Genomic DNA, 21,927 nt, shown 5'->3' with positions numbered 1-21,927 from the left:
ATATATACTTCATTTGTTAGTTATAGCTCTCAAATATTCGTCATTTTACACAATTGATAGCTAGTTGCTAAAGGAACTGATTAATCAAAAGCTGAGGATATATGTATTTTTTCTTTCCCACAGTGAGGGAGAGTAGAGAGTCTATTACATAGTCTTTAAAATTCTAATCTAAAGGCATACTTTTCCATTAAGATGTCTTTGATCTAAGAACTGGGGATCCAGACTAGTTCCATTGTCAATTCTCAAGTTCTAAGAGATGAAAATCTCACAATTATTTTTGATTTGATAATGTTTTTATTTATCTGGCCCATCATAAATCATTATTCAAATTATGTTTATATTTTCTTCAAGGTTCTCCTCAAACTATTTTGTTAATTTAGTATTTTGGTGGCCCTACGTGTATTCAAGTTCCTTTCACATTAATATAATTATTAGCATAGACACTTATTTTTGAAATATTAACATATATTGAATAAATATTTAAATAATTTAAGTAGTACTCTAAGAACTTCAAATAAACCTGTTGTTCTAAAATTTACAAATAATTTCTATTTTATGTAAAAGAGCTTTTAGTTCTTTTAGTGATTTTAATTTTCTTTTTTTGTAGTAATTTTAGTTTTGGGTGATGGTGGCCTCATAGAATGAGTTTGGGAGTGTTCCTTCCTCTGAAATATTTTGGAAGACTTTGAAAAGGATGGGTATTAGATTTTCTCTAAATGTTTGATAGAATTCACCTGTGAAGCCGACTTTTGTTTGTTGGAAGATTTTTTTTTTTTAACTTCTTTAGTGGAGTATAATTGTCTTACAATGGTGTGTTAATTTCTGCTTTATAACAAAGTGAATCAGTTATACATATACATATATCCCCATATCTCCTCTCTCGTTGGAAGATCTTTAAACATAGTTTCAAGTTGATTTCTTGTGATTGGTCTGTTCATATCTTCTATTTCTTTCTGGTTCAGTCTTGGAAGGTTATACCTTTCTAAAAGTTTGTGCATTTCTTCCAAGTTGTCCATTTTATTGTAGTCTCTTTCGATGCTTTGTATTTCTGCTTTGTCCATTGTAACTTCTACTTTTCCATTTCTAATGTTATTGATTTGAGTCCTCTCCCTCTTTTTCTTGATGAGTCTGGCTAAAGGTTTATCAATTTTGTTTATCTTCTCAAAGAACCAGCTTTTAGTTTTATTGATCCTTGCTGTTGTTTTCTTTGTTTCTGCTTCATTTATTTCTGCTCTGATCTTTATGATTTCTTTCCTTCCACTACCATTAAGTTTTGTTTATTCTTCTTCCTCTAGTTCCTTTAGGTGTAAGGTTAGATTGTTTATTTGAGATTTTTCTTGTTTCTTGAGGTAGAATTTTATTGCTATAAACTTCCCTCTTAGAACTGCTTTTGCTGCACCCCATAAGTTTTGGATCGTTGTATTTTCATTGTCATTTGTCTCTAGGTATTTTTTGATTCCCACTTTGATTTCTTCAGTGATCTGTTGGTTATTTAGTAGTGCACTCTTTAGCTTTCATTATGTGTGGTTTTTACAGTTTTTTTTTCCTGCAATTGATTTCCAATCTCATAGCATTGTGGTCAGAAAAGATGCTTGATATGATTTCAATTTTCTTAAATTTTCTGAGGCTTGATTTGTGACCCAAGATGTAATCTATCCTGGAGAATGTTCAGAGTGTATGTGAGAAGAAAGTGTATTCTGACACTTTCAGGTGGAATGTTCTGTATATCAATTAAATATCAAATATCAATTAAATATATCTGGTCTATTGTGTCATTTAAAGCTTGTGTTTCCTTATTAATTTTCTGCCTGGATGATCTGCCCATTGGTGTAAGTGAGCTGTTAAGTCCCCCACTATTATTGTATTACTGTCGATTTCCTCTTTTATAGCTGTTAGCATTTGCCTTACATATTGAGGTGCTCCTATGTTGGGTGCATATAGATTTATAACTGTTATATCTTCTTCCTGGAATGATCCATTGATCATTATGTAGTGTCCTTCCTTTTCTTCTGTAATAGTCTTAATTTTAAAGTCTATTTTATCTGATATGAGTATTGCTACAACAGCTTTCTTTTGATTTCCATTTGCATGGAATATCTTTTTCCATCCCCTCACTTTCAGTCTGTAAGTGTCCCTAGGTCTGAAGTGGGTCTCTTGTAGACAGCTTATGTAAGGGTCTTGTTTTTGTATCCATTCAGTAAGCCCATGTCTTTTGGTTGGAGCATTTAATCCATTCATTTTTAAAGTAATTGTCAATATGTATATTCCTATTACCATTTTCTTAATTGTTTGGGTTTGTTTTTGTAGGTCCATTTCTTCTCTTGTGTTTTCCACTTAGAAAAGTTCCTTTAGCACTTGTTTTAGGGCTGGTTTTGTAGTGCTGAATTCTCTTAGCTTTTGCTCGTCTGTAAAGCTTTTTATTTCTCCATAGAATCTGAATGAGATCCTTGCCTGTTAGAGTAACATTGGTTGTATGTTCTTCCCTTTCATCACTTTAAATATATCATGCCACTCCCCTCTGGCTTGTAGAGTTTCTGCTTAGAAATCAGCTGATAACCTTATGGGAGTTCCCTTGTATGTTATTTGTTGTTTTCCCCTTGTTGCCTTCACTACTTTTTCTTTGTCTTTAATTTTTCTCAATTTGATTACTATGTGTTTCAGAGTGTCTCTCCTTGGGTTTATCCTGCCTGAAACTCTGCACTTCCTGGACTTGGGTTGCTATTTCCTTTCCCATGTTAGGGAATTTTTGACTATTATCTCTTCAAATATTTTCTTGGGTCCTTTCTCTTTCTCTTCTCCTTCTGGGACCCCTATATGTGAATGTTGTTTGTTTAATGTTGTCCAGGTGTCTCTTAGTCTGTTTTCATTTCACTTCATTCTTTTTCTTTATTCTGTTCCATGGCAGTTAATTCCACCATTTTGTCTTGCAAGTCACTTACTTGTTCTTCTGCCTCAGGTTTTCTGCTATTGATTCCTTCTAGTGTATTTTTCATTTCAGTTATTGTATGGCTCATCTCTGTTTGTTTGTTCTTTAATTCTTCTAGGTCTTTGTTAAACATTTCTTTCATCTTCTTGATCTTTACTTCCATTCTTTTTCCAAGGTCCTGGATCATCTTCATTATCAGTATTCTGAATTCTTTTTCTGGAAGGTTGCCTATCTCCACTTCATTTAGTTATTTTTCTGGGATTTTATCTTGTTCCTGCATCTGGTACATAGCCCTCTGCCTTTTCATCTTGTCTATCTTTCTGTGAATGTGGTTTTTGTTCCACAGGCTGTAGGATCGTAGTTTTTCTTGCTTCTGCTGTCTGCCCTCTGGTGGATGAGGCTATCTAAGAGGCTTGTGCAGGTTTCCTGATGGGAGGGAATGGTGGTGGGTAGAGCTGACTGTTGCTCTGCTGGCCAGAGCACAGTAAAACTTTAATCCACTTGACTGCTGATGGGTGGGGCTGGGATCCCTCCCTGTTGGTTGTTTGGCCTGAGGCAACCCAACACTGGATCCTACTTGGGCTCTTTGATGGGGCTAATGACAAACTCTGGAAGGGCTCATGCCAAGGAGTACTTCCCAGAACTTCTGCTTCCAGTGTCCTTGTCCCCACAGTGAGACACAGCCACACCCTGCCTCTGCAGGAGACCCTCCAACACTAGCAGGTTGGCCTGGTTCAGTCTCCTATGGGGTCGCTGCTCCTTCCCCCTGGGTCCCGATGCCCACACTACTTTGTGTGTGCCCTCCAAGAGTGGAGTCTCTGTTTCCCCCATTCTTGTCAATGTCCTGCAATCAAATTCCAGTACCTTCAATGTCTGATTCTCTGGGAATTCCTCCTCCCATTCCTGGACCCCAGGTTGGGAAGACTGACATGGAACTCAGAACCTTCACTCCAGTGGGTGGACTTCTGTGGTATAATTGTTTTCCATTTTGTGAGTCACCTACCCAGCAGTTACGGGATTTCATTTTATTGAGATTGTGCCCTTCCTACCATCACATTGTGGCTTCACATTTGTCTTTGGAGGTGGGATATCATTTTTGGTGATTTCCAGTGTCTTCCTGTTGATGATTGTTCAGCAGTTAGTTGTGATGCCAGGGCTCTAGCAAGAGGGAGTGAGCACATATCCTTATACTCTGCCATCTTGAACCAATCTCTCAGTCTATTTTAGTGATATTATGTTACCTTTATAGTCTGCTTTTTTTCAGCCTGTTGAAGCAATATGATATGATTGACATTATTTCTGCTTCCTAAAGGAGATTAAGTGACTGCAGTTGAAATACCATCTACCTGTTTTTTCTAGAAACATCAAACAATAAAATGAATAGAAACAACAGAGTTCAAGGCACAGAAAAGTGGAATTGTTGACAAGTCTTGTACAAGGGCAAATGGGTACTAGAAGTCCTAGATTGAGATGGTTAATTAGAGTATTATGGTTTTTATATACCAAGGTAGTATCTTTCATAGTAAAGGCATATGTTTTCTTTCATTTTATATTACCCGTGGGAGTAGAGATCACATAGTCTATATTCTACAAGGGCTGTTGCAATAAACATGACTGTGGTAACAATCAATGCTAAGTTTAAAAAGGGTTTTGTGTCCCAATCTACATAAGATTATACAATTTTGCAGAGACAAATGATTGTGTAAGAATATAAATGGCCTGATACCAGACTCAAAGAGCTTATAATAAAACACAAAAAGAATTAAGATTAATATAATAAAACATATTTCCAAGGGGAAAATAATTCATCAGATGTATTGGTCTGTTAGTGCTGCCATTACAAATTTCCACAGATTGGGTGGATTAAACAAATGAAATTTATTTCCCCATAGTTCTGGAGGCTAGAAGTCCAACATCAAAGTTTAAACAACATTGGTTTCTTTCTCCTTGGCTTATAAATGGCCATTTTCTTCTGATGTTGTTGCATGATTGTCCCTCACCATGTGTCTCTCTCCTAATCTTTCCTCCTTATATGGACACAAGTTATTGGATTAAGACCTATCCTAATGACCTGATTTAACCTTAACTACATCTTTAAAAACCCCATCTCCCAAATACAGTCACATTCTGAGTTACTAGGATTTAGGACTTCAAAATATGAATTTAAGAGGGATGCAATTCAGCCCATAACAGCAGAGAATGAGCACACAAGTTCAGGAGATGAGAGACCATGTTTATTTGCCCAGTGTCACAGACAAAACTGAAAATACATTAAATTAATTTATACCTAGACATTGTGTACTTTGTGAGACTAAGTCAGGCCCTTAGGATATTTGAGTAATTTGTTGACTTTGATTAATCTCTTCTACTTTAATTTCTCTTCTAGTATGAAAGTGTTGTAAGTGTTCTTCTATGATACACAAATGATCTTATTTTGTGAGACAGCCTCCTTTGGCCTCATTTTTCTAATGCCCTTATACAGCTAGTGCTTTGTATATTTACCTGAAAGAAAAACATGGCAAATTTGATAATATGCTCTAGGTTCCAAGCTAACCAGGACCTTTCCTACGCGACTGCCTATCACTTATTATTCACCATTATTATCTGGTTCAAGGAAAGCATGTCATGTTGGTAATTAAAGAAGAAGGTTAAAGAGACACTTACTTGCTCCTTATTTAGTGTCTGATGAGTGTGAGATATTTTCATTTTATGTTCCTCAATCCATCCCAGAACTTTCTCTCAGTCATCACAAAAAGATAATCTCATGCTGGTGCTTAACAACCAATGTAGAAGCTATGCAATTAGGTCATATAATCAAGAAAAGTAAGCCTTTGATGGCACCTGTTCTGTATATACCTAAAGGCAAACTGAGTCTGACAATCGTTCATGTAAAATATAAATTCTCTGGAGGCTAAATCTTACTATATTTACGTGAAAGAAAAAAAAATAATGTGATTTTAAAGATGACCATGTTACTCTGAAATACTGTGTGTAACAAGCAAATTAATTGTGTAAAACATGTTTATTTCTAGGGAGGAAGATGACATATTAACACCTGGAAGAGATAGGATTATTTTGGAATGTTTCCAATTTTTGTTTACTCAGTCTTTAAAATTTTATATCAAAGAATATGCTATCTTCTTTTATATTTATATTATATTCACTTTGCAAGAATTTTAAATAATCATCTACATGAAAAATTTCTGTTTTGCATATTACAACAATAAAAATATATGTAATACTGTTTCCTAAATGATGACAGTGAATGATGACTGGAAATAAAGTATATGTACAGATAAATTTAGAATGTAGGGAAATTGGGAATTGGGATCAGAAAGGAATTGAGTGCAGTTTGGAAGAGAGCCACCCAAATTCATAATTGGTATGTTACTGTGCTCTCACGGATCATTTATAATTATCTTATGACATGGTTGATGGTGGAAATGGGCACCAGAGCAACGTGAAAGCAGGAGTAGCTTAATTTATTTTTTACCTTCAACAGCAGATCAATTTATTTAGGCATTTGGGGGAAATGGAATGCTATGTATACTTTTCACTTTATTGGGATCTGTGCTGTAGTTTACTATGTGAAAAATCTCACTATATATTGAAACTGTAAAAACCTATGCCAATAGGATTCAAGAATTGCATTGACTATATGATATCCACAGATAATCCCTGCATTTTATAGTAATGAAGTTGCAATCTTCTCTTTGGCCAATCTTATATTATTTAGAACTAAGAAAATTCCCTAGACTGACTGACTTTAATTTCATTTTTGATATTTCATCTAATCTACTGTGGAAGAAACTGAATAAGTTTATGAAAAAAGAGAAGGAAAAAATATTTAAATGACATGTCATTCCTTTTGTACAGCATCTAAAATTCTGAGCTGATCTTATATGCTCTCTCTTTGAAAAGAGCAGGTGGTACCACAACCTGTCATAAGAGAAGAAAACTTACAATGTAAAGGTAATATATATGAGTATTTCTAAAATAGAAACAACTGTGTGCAGATTTAAATTAATATGGATTAGAATTTTTAAATGTATGAAAATGCTTCTTTCAATTCATGAGACAAGGGAACTTACTGAAAATGTTTGATGATTTTAATCCAAATGAACAAAAAATGTTTGTTTTTTCAAAACAGTTGTGTATTTTCAATATGACATGATATGATAAAATAATTATTATAATTGCATATATATGATTATATGCATATAATTGTCTATGATATATTTACACTGTAGGAAAATAGAAATTTTCATTGTGCTTTGAAAGCTAAATATGCATAATTGATAGTACTGATGCCCATTATGATATTAAGAAGATATGTTAAGAAGCAGATGAGTAAATGAAAATGCTTTTAATTAATTATATGCAAATACATTTGCATGAATATCAAGTGGATACTGAAAGGAAATAATCTTCACTTTCCCTATTATTCTAAGAATATTTCTGAGTAGAGGTAAAATCACATGTATTGTTTAAATGATGAAATGAAAGAAATTGTATTGAGGGTTTGTATGGCTAGCTTTTAAGAAGGGTTACAGAGTTTTATTGTCAATAAAACCTATAGTTAGACATAATGAAAGGAAGGCAAAGGCTATGAAATATTATACATTGACATTTTAATAACATTAGGTCAAGAAGGAATTTTATTTCAATATGCCATATTGTCATACTCAATTAAATAGCTCTCTTAGAAACAAATAGGTTCAGAAAATTCTGTTTTAGTTTGCTTAGTTGTTTTTTTTTTTTTTATGGACAACTAACATGATGAATTCTGAAATTATGGTGCTATAGTGTTTCTATCAAACCTATAAAATAAATATAATTTTTTCAGAACAACTTTAAAATGTTGGAACCTGAATGATTTAGAATTTATAAAGATAAATATAAAAATGTTTAGTTTATTTAAGTTCAGATTTTTAAAAAACTTTTTAAAAAAATAAAAACAAAACAGTAAAATTAAACATCTGATGGATATCAATAAGAGCAGTAGTGAATGCATATATAAAAACACCTAAAATTGAAATTTATTTAGATTCATCATTGTGTTTCATAACCACACACACATATGCATAGATATATCATCTTTTGCAAATGTGACTTCATTGCATGTGAAATAGGTATTTCAACGAGCTCTAGAGCTGAGATTATTTCCATCATGCTTAAAGATTATTCATTTTTGTATTTTATGAGCCCTGTTTATCTTATGAAACATAAACAAAGAATCAGTATAATATTTCTCACAATTTAAGATTACACTTTGCATTCAGTGACATAATGAATGTGAAGTAAGAAACTGTAGATTATCTCCATGGCACTGAGTGCCTTGTGAGAGACAAAGTTAATAAATATGAGATTCTTTATGTAACTTCTATACAATAATAACATTGGTCTACAATCTTATAGTTGTCAGTGTTTCCTTTTTTCAATTTTTGTTTTAGTTTTAAGAGGCAAATAAGTAAAATGCTATGTACAGTGCCTTACAACCTATGTATACATGAATACACCCAAAGAGTCAATAAACATTTGTTGAATGTACTATTTTATAAACTAGTTTTGAATAAAGATTCTAATGAATTAAAGGACTCAATCTCCTAAAATATAGTGTAAAACATAGGGGAAATATTCCAGGACTTAAGGAAGGATATGCATGGATATTCTTACATTTATTTCCACAGAGAAGGTCTATAGACTATAACTCAGAATTTTATCTAATTCTGTTCTGCAAAGGTACAATTCAAGAAATAAGGCTTTCCTTTTTTTTTTTCCAAGTCAAAATCAAAAGAAAAGGAGAAAAATATAAAGATAGAAGTGTTCCTAGAGAAGACAGACAGTTGGAAAAAAGCACTAGCCTAATATTGAAAATATACCAAAGAATTAAAAAATGATCACAGCACTAATAAAACAAAGCAAACTTAGGTTATTCCAGCTAGTTTTCAATAACATGTGTTTATAATAATGAATCTAAGAAATCACAGAAAAGCAAAATAACAAGAAATACATTGAAGATTTCCATAAATTAAAGTATTAATGATTTATCAGGAGAATTTCAGCTATCCAAAAATCTTCTAATGTAGAATACCTCTTTTCCAGATGCCACTAAAAAAAGTATGATTGTATGTTGTGTGTGTGTATATATATATATATATATATATATACACACACACACAATGTACATTATGTATACATACATATTACCATTTAATGAAGTTAGATACTTCTATAGAGTTGAAAAAGACCTTAGAAACCCTCTGATCCAACACCCATATTATATATATATATATATATATATATATATATATATATTTTAACATCTTTACTGGAGTATAATTGCTTTACAGTGTTGTGTTAGTTTCTGCTGTATAACAAAGTGAATCAGCTATACATATACATATATCCTTATATCTCCTCCCTCTTGCGTCTCCCTCCCACCCTCCCTATCCCACCCCTCTAGGTGGTCACAAAGCACTGAGCTGATCTCCCTGTGCTATGCAGCTGCTTCTCACTAGCTATCTATTTTACATGTGGTAGTGTATATATGTCCATGCTACTCTCTCAAGTTCATCCCAGCTTACCCTTCCCGCTCCCGTGTCCTGAAGTCCATTCTCTACGTCTGCGTCTTTTTTCCTGTTCTGCCCCTAGGTTCATCAGAACCACTATTTTTTTTTTAGATTCCATATATACGTGTTAGCATACGGTACTGTTTTTCTCTTTCTAACTTACTTCACTCTGTATGACAGACTCTAAGTCCATCCACCTCACTACAAATAACTCAATTTTGCTTAGTTTTATTCCATTGTATATATGTCCCACATCTTCTTTATCCATTCATATGTCAGTAGATGCTTAGGTTACTTCCATGCCCTGTCTATTGTAAATAGTGATGCAATGAACATTGTAACACCCATATTATAAAAATAGGCAAAATTTTGTGACTTGGTGCAAGTCATGAAGGCCATAAAATCATTGGAAATTGAAGAGTGCTGTTCTTTTCTCCTTTCTCTTGTCATGGCCCTTGAAGTCCAGGAAACTGTCAACTTTCTGAAGCTTTCAGGATTATTATTTCATAAATTTGCATTAAGTACCAGTAAACTTTTAATTTAAATTCATAAATAGCCCTCAAATAAAGTAATGCCTGGGGTGTAATAAATTTAACTATCAAAAAAGCATTAGATAGGATGCCTTTAATGCCTGGATGTCAGTGATTCACGACCATCTTGCTCTGTGACCTTGAGTGAGGTTTGGAACTTGCCTTTGTTTCAGTTTCCTCATCCATGGCATGTGTATTGATGGAAAGAATTTTCACATATTAAGGTATGGGGATGTCATTCTGGCTTATACATGATTTGACTTCGGCTTTATGCTGACTATAACAGCCTGACTTATGGCCTTTCAAACATATATTGCACATCTGCTCTAACCATTAAAAAAAAGAATGCATTTACCAGATTGTTTAGAATGTCCACGTTGAAGATAAAGATAAATTCCTCCCCTTCTTATGACACCAGTGCTAGTACTCCTTCAAATATGATGTTCTCTTCCACCAAAGTCATGTTGACTAGTTGTGTACGGGCAAATCTGCCTCTTTGAAACCTTGAAGGAATGTACCCCTGTCATGTTGATGTTTCTTCTTTGTTATGAGAAGATGTAAAACTGTGGTTCAGGTACCCAAAATGGAGCCAGGTGGCCATTGCGGATGTGATTTCAGACACGTTCCTGCATCCTGAGAACTTGAATTTTGTGAACTGTATCAGACTCAAGGACACCAACAGTCATTCTCAAAACAAAGTCGAAAGAAGCTGCCAGCTGGAACCTTATGGTCTCAAGGTCTCCCCTTGTAAAAATGCAACCACTTAAAACTACAACCAATCCTTGCTTAACAAGCACCCTTACTTCTTGCCAGGTCCAAGCCTGATTCTTGACAAACAACTTATGTAACTTTGTGTGTTTTGCCTTTATAAGCCTCCCCCATTTTGTAGTCTGGAGGAACACCATTCAGGTGCTTCTTGAATCTGTGTCTCACAAGCTATAGTCCTCAGTCTGGCTCAAATAAACTATCGTCTAATCCTTAATATAGACTTTTTTTGTTGAGTATTTGTGTCAACAGTATCATAATGTCATCCTCACATGGTTGTTGGATTGTACAAAGAGAAATTATATTGGTTCATTAAAAAAATATATACATTTTTTACCTTCTAGAATATAATGGGGAAGAGAACGTGTCTTGTTCATTGCTTTAAACAATGTGCCTGGTGTTCCTAGGCACTCAAATATTTGCTGAATGAATAGATGAATAAAAGCTTGGCACCCATGGGATAGAGATACCAGAATGTCTGAGAAAGATATACTCCTTGCTTCCATGGAAATTTTAGCTCAGAATGCATTAATAAAATAAGAAAATAAATTTAAGAAAACTGAGACAAACTGGGAATAACATAATGTACCTGCCCTTACAGAGCTCATAGCACAGCATGTTATTTCTGATAAATTATTTTCTTCTAAGATAAAACATACCTCCATCAGTCTTTTCAGCAGCAGTTGAAAAAAGGACTTTCTAACTCCATGTAAAAGAATCCATGCTGGGGCTTCCCTGGTGGCACAGTGGTTGACAGTCCGCTTGCCGATGCAGGGGACACGGGTTCGTGCCCTGGTCCGGGAAGATCCCACATGCCCCAGAGCGGCTGGGCCCGTGAGGCACGGCCGCTGAGCCTGCGCTCCACAACGGGAGAGGCCAAAACAGTGAGAGGCCCGCATACCACAAAAAGCAAAAACAAAAACAAACAAACGAAAAAAGAAACTATGCTGCTAGTGTCCTGTGAAATTCAAAAGAGAAAATATTATCAATAAAGGTCTGGGAGTAGATGATGCAGAAACAGTGTAGTGATTTATTTGATTCAATCTGAAAAATCAGTGAATTAGGGGTTTTGTATATATATATGGCATATACATATGTACATATATATCGTATGTGAGATATATGTATGTACTATTTTGCTTTTAAAGGTATAAAAAGATTATGTGTATATAATCTGAGCTCCCTTTTTAACCGTGCTAACTCATTTCCTATGGGTATGAACAATAAAATTGAAATTAATTTGCCTTCTGTAAATTATGAGTGAGCACGCGTGTCTGTAAAAGCATTGATTATTTTACCAGCATTTTCTCTTTCTTCTTTATTTTCTAGTGTTATGATAGAAAATGTCTTTTAATTTCCTTGGTTGAATTATATTACCAAGGTCTAAATATTCTGGATTCATGAAATGGAAGGTAAAAAATAACACTTAGTGATCATAATAAAATGAAACATGGCCTTCATAAAAGAAAATATTTTCAAAGCAGTGAGAATTAAAACATAAAATTCCCATTAACATTAGTGGAAATGTCACATTTATTGCCTAGCAGTCTAGACTATAATTAACGTTGATTTTTTTTTATTGTAACAGATGATTATCTAAACAATTATAGCTTTTTTGGTTTAAATATCTTTATCAGAAAATAGTTTACACACTGTCATTTGCCAGTTTGACCTCCTAAAATGTACATGTTCCCACTGGAAAAATTTATTAAAGTGGAAATAAAAGCTCTGCAATAGATCACATTAATACTGCATGGAAACAACTGATGTTCTGCAAAGGTAAGAACACTGGACATAAATCAGTAATTTTGCTCATTCTTTCCCTGGTAAGAAAAGCCTGGATCAATTTGCATTTTATGTTGTTTTTCAGGTGCTTGTGTGGGACTGTTTTTCCAAAGCTTATGCGAGAAATAATGTAATTGTACATTTGAGACCCCAGTAAGTCCAATAGAGAGGGAAAAATAAAAGAGATCATGCATTCAAGGTTCAGATATTATCTTGTTTTGTTTAGATATTCAAATGTCTAATAATATATACCAATCCGAAATGTTCCCACTCTTTTCATCAGTTTGAATGAAGTGAAAATGGCAGCTTATAAATATGTTTAGGATCTGAAGAGTTACACTTTTATTTAAATCTTTATCTCAGAATTATAGAGTACTCACTGCACACTTTCATTTTTTTTTTTTTTTTTTTTTTTTTTTTTGGCGGTACGCTGGCCTCTCACTGCTGTGGCCCCTCCCGCTGTGGAGCACAAGCTCCGGACGCGCAGGCCCAGCAGCCACGGCCCACGGGCCCAGCCGCCCCACGGCATGCGGGACCCTCCCGGACCAGGGCAAGAACCCGCATCCCCTGCATCAGCAGGTGGACTCCCAACCACTGCGCCACCAGGGAAGCCCCACACACTTTCATTTTTTAATAGTTTTTTTTTTTTCTTTTTTGGACAGAACTTCCAATTGTAAAAATGTTTGAATAGTGGATTTTATAAATGGAATTAAAAATAAAGTGGAATATCATTTTCTCAGGTAAGGACAAAATGGACTGGGATCAAGTATTAGCTTGCAAGCTTTCAATAAGGTGAATAAGCAACTTATAGAAACAGCAAACTTAATTTACAATGGAGATAGAACTTTGCATTGGCATTTTGAGTTTTCTTTGCTACATAGTAACCTGATAGCTTTTCTTTTGGCAAATTGGTTTTGTAACAATTTATTTGTTGTTGTTTTATCTCAATAAGGTTATAGAGCTTCACACTGACTTCAGTGTAAAATGTCTAGATTCTAACTGCAAGCACTACTGGTCTATTGTTTCGGCATTCAGGGAGAGAGAACAAAAAAGAACATATTACACCACTGGAGATAAAAAGTGAAGGTGACTGCAAAGCTGTGACTCTCCCAATTTATCTTATAATATTTAATAACTCAATAAGTATATTAAGGACATATTATAAGTCAGAATATTATGGAGTTTTCCCCCTCACTGTGTAATTAAGGACAATTTAGTAAAACCCACTGATATTTATCCTACTCATTCAACTAAACTGGAAACTTTGAATCATGTATACCTTAGTAACTAATATAAGTCCATATGTAACCAAAAATATTGTATATTTTCTATCCAACCAAAGGAGTACTTTCATTTTGAACATTTACCTAGAGAATACTATATACTTGATTTGTGATTATCTTTGAAGTCACATGGTTCAATTCTCTTAAGTCTGGTAGTAATTTCCTCTATTCTACATCTATTTTTCTTCTTACAGCGATAAAGATTTTATTACAATACAAGGTCATCAGTTCAGTTACAATAATAATATTTAACAGTTCTTTCTACATGTCATAAATGCTTTATAAAAGTTTTACTACATTCTCTCATTTATCCAAATGCTAACTCTTGCATTTGGTACTTACTGCCATTGTCAATTTTATATACGGAAAGATGTGAAAATACTTGTCTGTTCCACAGTTAATAAATCAGGATTCATGGATTCAGTCCCAGGTAGTGTATTTCCAGAGACCACATTTTTAGTCACGAGCCAATCTGTAACATCAATTATTAAAGAATTGCTCTTTGTATTTACCTTTAATATGGAGCTTAACCTGACCTGCCATATCAGAGCTACTTGTAACAATTTATTCCTCTTTCCATAATACAGACCTTCAGTAATTAGAAGACATCAATTTTCCTCTTTCCATGTTTTCTGTCACCAAGCTATATATCTAGCATGCTTTAACTGATGTAGTTTTCAGATCCTTCTCTATATTGTTTATACCTCTTCCCCCATATACATATGTGTCATATTTTACTGCCTCATTTAAAATGTGATAACCTAAGGATCGAATCAATTCTCTGATTTGACAAAATAAGGGCATGGTAACAAGTGAAGCTATAGTTTTTCATAAACTTACTAGACCTATGATAGTTTTATGAGTTACAAATTAGAAGAATGATTAAGTTGATAAAAGTGTCATATATCATGCAGATCATGAGATTTTCTAACCTGAAATTACTTATTTCATATACTCTGTGTTGGACTAGAAAGTTATCTCAAAACCTGGATTGTGTGTTCTAAGGATTTACTATTCCTAACTTACTCTTTTCTGTCTTTATTACACCTCATATTAAGAATAGTTCCCCCCAAAATAAATATTAATATTAAAACAACTTGAATAACCAAAATTTTATTCTATGGAATTTATTATTTTAAATTACATCTTATTAAATTACACACTTAAAAATATACTATCCTTGATCTGTCCTTAAGAGAGTTTTACCACTATACTTCATTTGCTTTTTTGTATAAGAAAGGAAAATTGAGGCTAAAGTTTTAAATCTATAAGTAATTTTTTGGCTTGTGTTTAAACCAACTTTTATAAAGTACTTACTGCTGTTCTATGATCCCTTAGAATTCTGTATTTACTAACATTAGTTTTGTAGTCACATATCATATCACCAACTCCCAACACTCCAAGAAATAGCTTTTCCATTTGGTTGAATTGTTGTTTTGCTTTGTTTTGCTTTATTTTATCTATGGAAACACACAGGGAATGTCCTAATGTATTTGATAGCTAAATAAGATCTAAACTGTTGAAAAAATATTAATGTGTTGAGCATCAAATATATAAGATAGCTAATAGGACAAACATTAAATCTGCAGAATCTATTGCCAAAAGTGTTATAAAGTTCCTACCATAAGAGAGTTTGTTTATGACCATAAATTCATGGAAGCTGGGAACAAAGGGTGGGATAGCTGAATAAAGCAGGTCACTGTCTTCTCTGGAAGCCAGAGGTTCTGTGCAATCTACTCCTGTCACATTCCAGATGGGAACTTTGTTATTAATTCATCAACATGTTGTCTTTCTGCAATATTGAAAATTATCTTCTAGTGGAAATACCATACTGTCACAGTCCTTTTTCTATTAAACTTGATTTCAGAGACAAACATTCAAGAAGGAAGTCTTTTCTATTGTCAATATCTTGTGATGTTTTGCCCCATCCATGTTAATTTCCTCTCTCACCCTTTCAGTATTTCTAACATAGTGTGTAGTCAAACAACTGCTCAGGAGATCTACACTTTACTACTTCCTATCTACTTAGTATTCACCATTTCATATATATACAATATGCCTATAATACTCCAGAACTATACTGAATAATGGGGGGAAAATGATGGATAGAATGAAGATCCCTTCCACCATGAAAAGTGTCTAGTGGAGAAGATATACAGTAAATGGGTATATTTAACAATTGCTTCAATAGACATAAAATATATTTCCATGGGAAGATATCTGAAGGTTATAACCAAACTCTGGGGAAGGTCAGAGGAGAAAAAAAAAGCCTATGAACATGCCAGGAAATGAGGAAGTTGGACACTCACAGTGAATTGCAAATAGCACTTTATTGATGAAAATGCAGTGTTCAAGGTCGAGTTCAATAAAAGTAGAGACCGAAGAAGAAAACTAAAGATCATACAACATGTATATTTTACCAATTTTAAGAATTCAAGACTTTACCTTGAAAGTTATGGGGAATCATTGTAAGCTGAGGTTTTATTCATTTGTTTTTTAGTTAATTATGATTATATTCTTATACAGGCTGCTGGCATTAGCCTGACTCAGTATCTAATGTCAGGCTTTCCACTGAGATAGGTGACATGGGGAGCAGCTAGAACAGTGCAGATTCTAATCCCTTTCTGCTGTTCCTCACCATCAATGATCCATCTGTTTAGTTTATGAACAATTAGTGATTCCAGGTTTTAAATAGTTCAGTTTCTACCCAGTTTATCATCAACTCCTGATTTTTGAATTAAAGCATTTTAATTATATATGTATACAATTACATATATATATATATACACACACACTTTTTTTTTTTACTCTGCCACTGCTGCAATAGCCTCTGCCCTCTGCCCTCATGTCTGATAGGGGTGACTATAAGATGGGTCACAATGTGATTGGATGACCCCACCAGGGGACGTCCCTGTCTCCCTTGTTGACAGCTGTCACCATTGCCTGAGCAGAAGACATGGTATCGAGAAAGTGCCAAAGAAATGCATCCTGGATGAACGCCTGCTTACAAAGATAAATGAATGAATGGATCAATCAGACAGGAGACCTGGATTTAAATCTAGCCTGTGTGATTTTGGACCAGGAAAAGAGCCTTTCAGAAAACAGCCTCAACTTCTGAACCTCAGCTGCTGCTTCTACTAAAGAGAGACAATAATCCTAGTACCATCCTGTCTCACTGGATTGTAAAGATCAAAATGAAAAACTGAAAGGAGATAAAATCTGCCCCCATATACTCCAGTACCTCCTTCCCAGAGCTGGGCTAAGTAAATAGGAATCTGGTTTCATGTCTGAACTGCTCAGACACTTCAGAAGGTGCCTCACCTGTCTGGCCTGGGTTGCAGGGTCTGGCTCAACTCACAGTGCCCTTTCTCTTCCTTGTATCCAGGTGACCTCTCAGAGGAGCCACTGATTCTCTTCCGTGGCACTTGATTTCTCTCTTCTCTCCAACAAACTAAACTGTTTTTCTCTTTTTTCTTCTTTCTCTTTTGCTGTAGTAGTTAATTTTTCCAACTACCTATAGAACATAAGTGGTTTTGTTTAAAAAAAAAAAAGTAGTAGATGTCAACATCAGATGCTTTGGTAGGAAGAATCTTAGTGACCAGACGAAGAATGGGTGTCCTGGCAGGCAGTGAAGAGACAGCAGCTGTATGTCCTGAGACATCTTGAGTTTCAGAGCAACAGGACACAGAAGAATGCAAGGAGGAGAATCCTGGACACCACAAAAGGCATATAGTTGGAGAAAAACTGGGCTTCGCCTGAGGTACAGACCTGGACAAGCTAAACAGGCTCTGACCCCAGACGGCTAGAGCCCCAGGACCTCCAATCTCCGTGGGCCGGCCAATCTCCATCTCAGCTTCAGTTTCCAGCCCTAGAGGCTCCAAAACCCTCTCACCCTCCATACCCCCACAAGGTGGTGTTTTCCTTGGCAAGAAGTGCAATCATATCTAATTATTCCTGAAGAGATGATGTTTAAATGTGGCAAAAATCCAGTGACTTATTTCAAAAATGAACAGAGGAAGACACAACAGCTCTGATTGAAGAAAGGAGAAAATATCTGCCATGGTTGAGCCTTATAAGCTCACCACTAGCAAGGGGTACACAGGTCAAAAATGTCACCTTAGCTGGTGTTTTGTGTGAGTGGAATTATCCAGGAGCTTATAGGTACATAGTCTATTTCCAAGCTCTAATACTGATCGATAAGAGAGATATTATGACTCGGTCCCATGTATATTCATAACATGTATGATATATGGGATGATATACCTCTCCCAGCATGAGAGATATTATTTTTATTTCACAGAAATTAGTAGTGTCTAATAGCATTATTTTCTGATAGATCCACATATTTCTCCACTATAGCTGGTAGCAAACACTGATGGGTATATGTCCACATTCTTGATGTTAATCAAATCATATGAAAATCTAGCATGAACTTAAATTACAGAAATGATTTCACTACCTCTGCATAATCTATTTTATAAAATATGTCCATGAATATATATTATTCTCTGCCTCCCTTTAAGATTTTGGCTCTTTGTGCCTAGTTGTGCTTTTCATTTAATTATCATGCTTGGGTTTCCACACCCATTATGGACCCCACCATTCATAGTCTTTCATTAATTTTGGTAAATTCTTAGCTATTGTCTCTTCACATATTTTGGTGCCATGTTCTCTCTCTTTATTCTTTCTGGGACTCCACTCAGACATATGTTACACTTTTAATATTGCACTAGCTCTTGGATCAATTTTTCCTATCTTTCCACTATTTATCCCTTTTGTTTTCTTATTAACATTGCCAGGTTTATATTTCAGGTTTGAATTAGTTTCATGACAAAAAAGGAACTTACAATATTCTTTCTTCTTTTCTCTAAAATAATAAAATTATGTCATAACCAAGGCTTTCTTTCTAATAGAAGTTACCCAACAGATTATTTTCCAGTGCTTTATTTTCAATCACTTAGATTGATTGCTTTTTCACCTTTCAGATCTATCTTTTCTGTAAAGAGAGTTGGACCTACTTTTGAATGCACTTGCAATATGTTTTATGTGGATTTTTCCCACTTAGGTTCATAACTATAATACCTATATTTAAAACAATGTGGTTAGGTAATTTTAAAAAATAAAAATCAATGCTTAAAGGTAAAAAGCTGAATAAAATTCATAAACCTGGCTAACAAGTCGAGAAACAACAAACAGTCCAAAATAAACAAGTTGTGCATTATGGTAATAATAGTGTCTTCAAGATATAGTGCTTGAAAACAAGAAGTTGCTTTTTATGAGCTAAGTTTTTTCTTATTGGCCAGGACTAACACTGGATTCAGTATTGTGGATCTTCTACTGAAAATTGAAAGAAGGTAAGAAATTTAGCATGAAGAATTGAGAAATAAAACCAAAAGGCAAAACCTCATTGATGCCACAATATTCTTTTTTTTCTAATTTATGCTACTTAGGAGTTGGATTGTCTAATTTTATTGGCTTCTAATACACTCCACTCCTGGAAGGTAATCATGAATCATAGGGACAAACAATAAGGCAAGGAAAATACATGCATAAGGTAAACAGAGAGGATAACAAGAAGCAAAAGACAGAACAGATTATTTTAGCTCCTTAAAAAGAGTAAACACAAATATCATGAAAAAGATACACTTGTACTTAAAGTTTCTAAAAATATTTTCAAGAACCTGATACAGGAAATGTCATTGACTTAATAATTCTCGAAATGATTTTTATATGGTGTATTTGTTTTTATAGTGAGGTTGACTTTCCCAGTATGAGAAAGAAGCAGCAGATATAAACATTTAAAACAAACACACAAAACGTATTAGTCTGGGCCACCAACTTTTGTAATCTTGGGGATTAGATTAGAAAGGAGCAGAGTAAATGAATATTAGGATCACAGAAGTATGGAAAAACTATGGGCTCTGCCTCTTATTCAAAGTATTTCTATGGATTTTGCTTTTCAACATATTTGTTTCTTACTGAAAGCAATTTTTCTATTACTGACAAATACATCATTTTTTTCTATTTCTTCCTCTCCCCACCTCTCCATTTTTTGAGAAATCCATGAGATGAAACAATGCATGGGATGTAATGGAGCATAACCCAAGTGTGCTGTGAAAGGGAACAAATCAGAAGGAATATTGCTTGAGGTCAGCATTTGATGTGTTCATTATTCCTAGATCTGTGAGGTAAGCTGACAGGCAGAATTGTCTGCTTCATGGAGTACCGAGTGAACATTTCTAAGATAGACAAGTGAGAGTATTTGCAATACAAACCTTAATAATATAACATCTGCTGTGTTTCATTTATATTAACATAGGAAAGGTATGGTAGTAGTTATAGTATATAGCATTAGGGTAAATTTATACTATTTCATGGCATTTGTTAAAAATAAGAATTGAAAAGAAACAAGAAAACTCTTATGGTCAGTAATATAATACACAGAATTCTCACCTCAAGTCACCAGTTTGAATAAGACTATACTTTCAAAAATATAAATTTGTCAGTTGCAGTGTAATTACTTTACTTATTATATATTAGCAAGCTGGTTCAGTTTTTGTGGAAGTAAGATGCCATAGTTAAAAAAAATAGACTATGAAGTTAACAGATTTTTTCTTGGTGATAATGGCGATTTTGTTAAATGCTATATTTGTGTGGACTTAGAAACTGACTTCTTGTATTTTCTGTATATGATACAAGAGTATGTCTAAAACAACAAAACAGTTTGAACGTTATTCTATGTAGATTTGAATATTTCTTTTCTTTTATTGGAGTATAATTGCTTTACAATGTTGTATTAATTTCTGCTGTACAATGAAGTGAACCAGCTGTATGTATACCTATATCCCCTCCCTCTTGGACCTCCCTCCCACTGCCCCCCCATCCCACCCATCTAGATCATCACAGAGCACTGAGCTGAGCTTCCTGTGCTTTATAGCATATTCCTGCTAGCTATCTATTTTATGCATGGTAGTGTATATATGTCAATCATAATCTCTCAATTTGTCCCACCCTCCCCTTCCCCCACTGTGTCCACATGTCTGTTCTTTACATCTACGTTTCTATTCCTGTCCTGCAAATAGGTTCATCTGTCCATTTTTCTAGAATCCACATATATGCATTAATATACAATATTTGTTTTTCTCTTTCTGGCTTACTTCTATTATCTTCTGGAACCAATTTTGAAAAGTTAGCCTCACTTTGAAATTAGTGAATATGTATTTGGAAAACTCAAAAGCAGACGTGTATCTGTCAGATGCTTCAATGAAATAGAGACTTTTGTATGTGGGGTAACGGGCGAAGGAGATGAGGAACTATTCTTAAGGATGTGAAGATACACTGTCTCTTTGCTTGATCTCCTATAAAAAGCCTGCAATGAATTTCTAGAATTGAGTCTATACAATGTAGGTTAAAATGTAAATTGCTGCACTACCCTACACTAATTGTATCCCCATGTGCGCACATGCATGCTTGCACCATTGCTTGGAATTTGTTTTGTGCATTTACTCATCTTGAGCTGCCCTCCACATTCCAGTCTTTATTGTACTTCTGCCTGTTAGTCCTTCCCCTCATCTCCCCACTTATTTCATTCTTCAGATCCAGCTCTTGCACAATGATGATATACCAACCAGAAATGTTTTCACTCTTCTTCATTTTGTTTGCTCCCAGCGAGAAAACTGTTAGGATCTGGTAAAAACGAACAAACAAAAACCGAAACTCCCACATTGGCCCATGCTGATGGTCCTTGATCATGCCCAGTTTTAGTTTGGTTGAGTTTATCTGATTTTGGTTAACTTAACTATCCCTTGACTACTTGCTGCTTTTGTAGAAGTGGTTTATCAACTTCAATCTGCCATTTTGCTCTCTTGGCTTTCTTATTTCATGCACCTCACTTTCCTGATGAGGTTAATCTTCCCATTTCTAACCAAACCTGAAATTTGTGGGATAGTTGATCCATATTTTGTCTACATGGATGTTTTAATCAAATCTTATATTTATCAGTGAGCATTTAAAACTTTAAATAGATGATGTCCAATTAATAAACAGCATATCTAGAATTTATGCTA

The sequence above is a fragment of the Globicephala melas genome, chromosome 17, assembly GCF_963455315.2.
Source record: "Globicephala melas chromosome 17, mGloMel1.2, whole genome shotgun sequence".
Classification (NCBI taxonomy): domain Eukaryota; kingdom Metazoa; phylum Chordata; class Mammalia; order Artiodactyla; family Delphinidae; genus Globicephala; species Globicephala melas.
The sequence above is the reverse complement of the archived record's forward strand: the minus strand, read 5'-3'. Positions refer to the sequence as shown.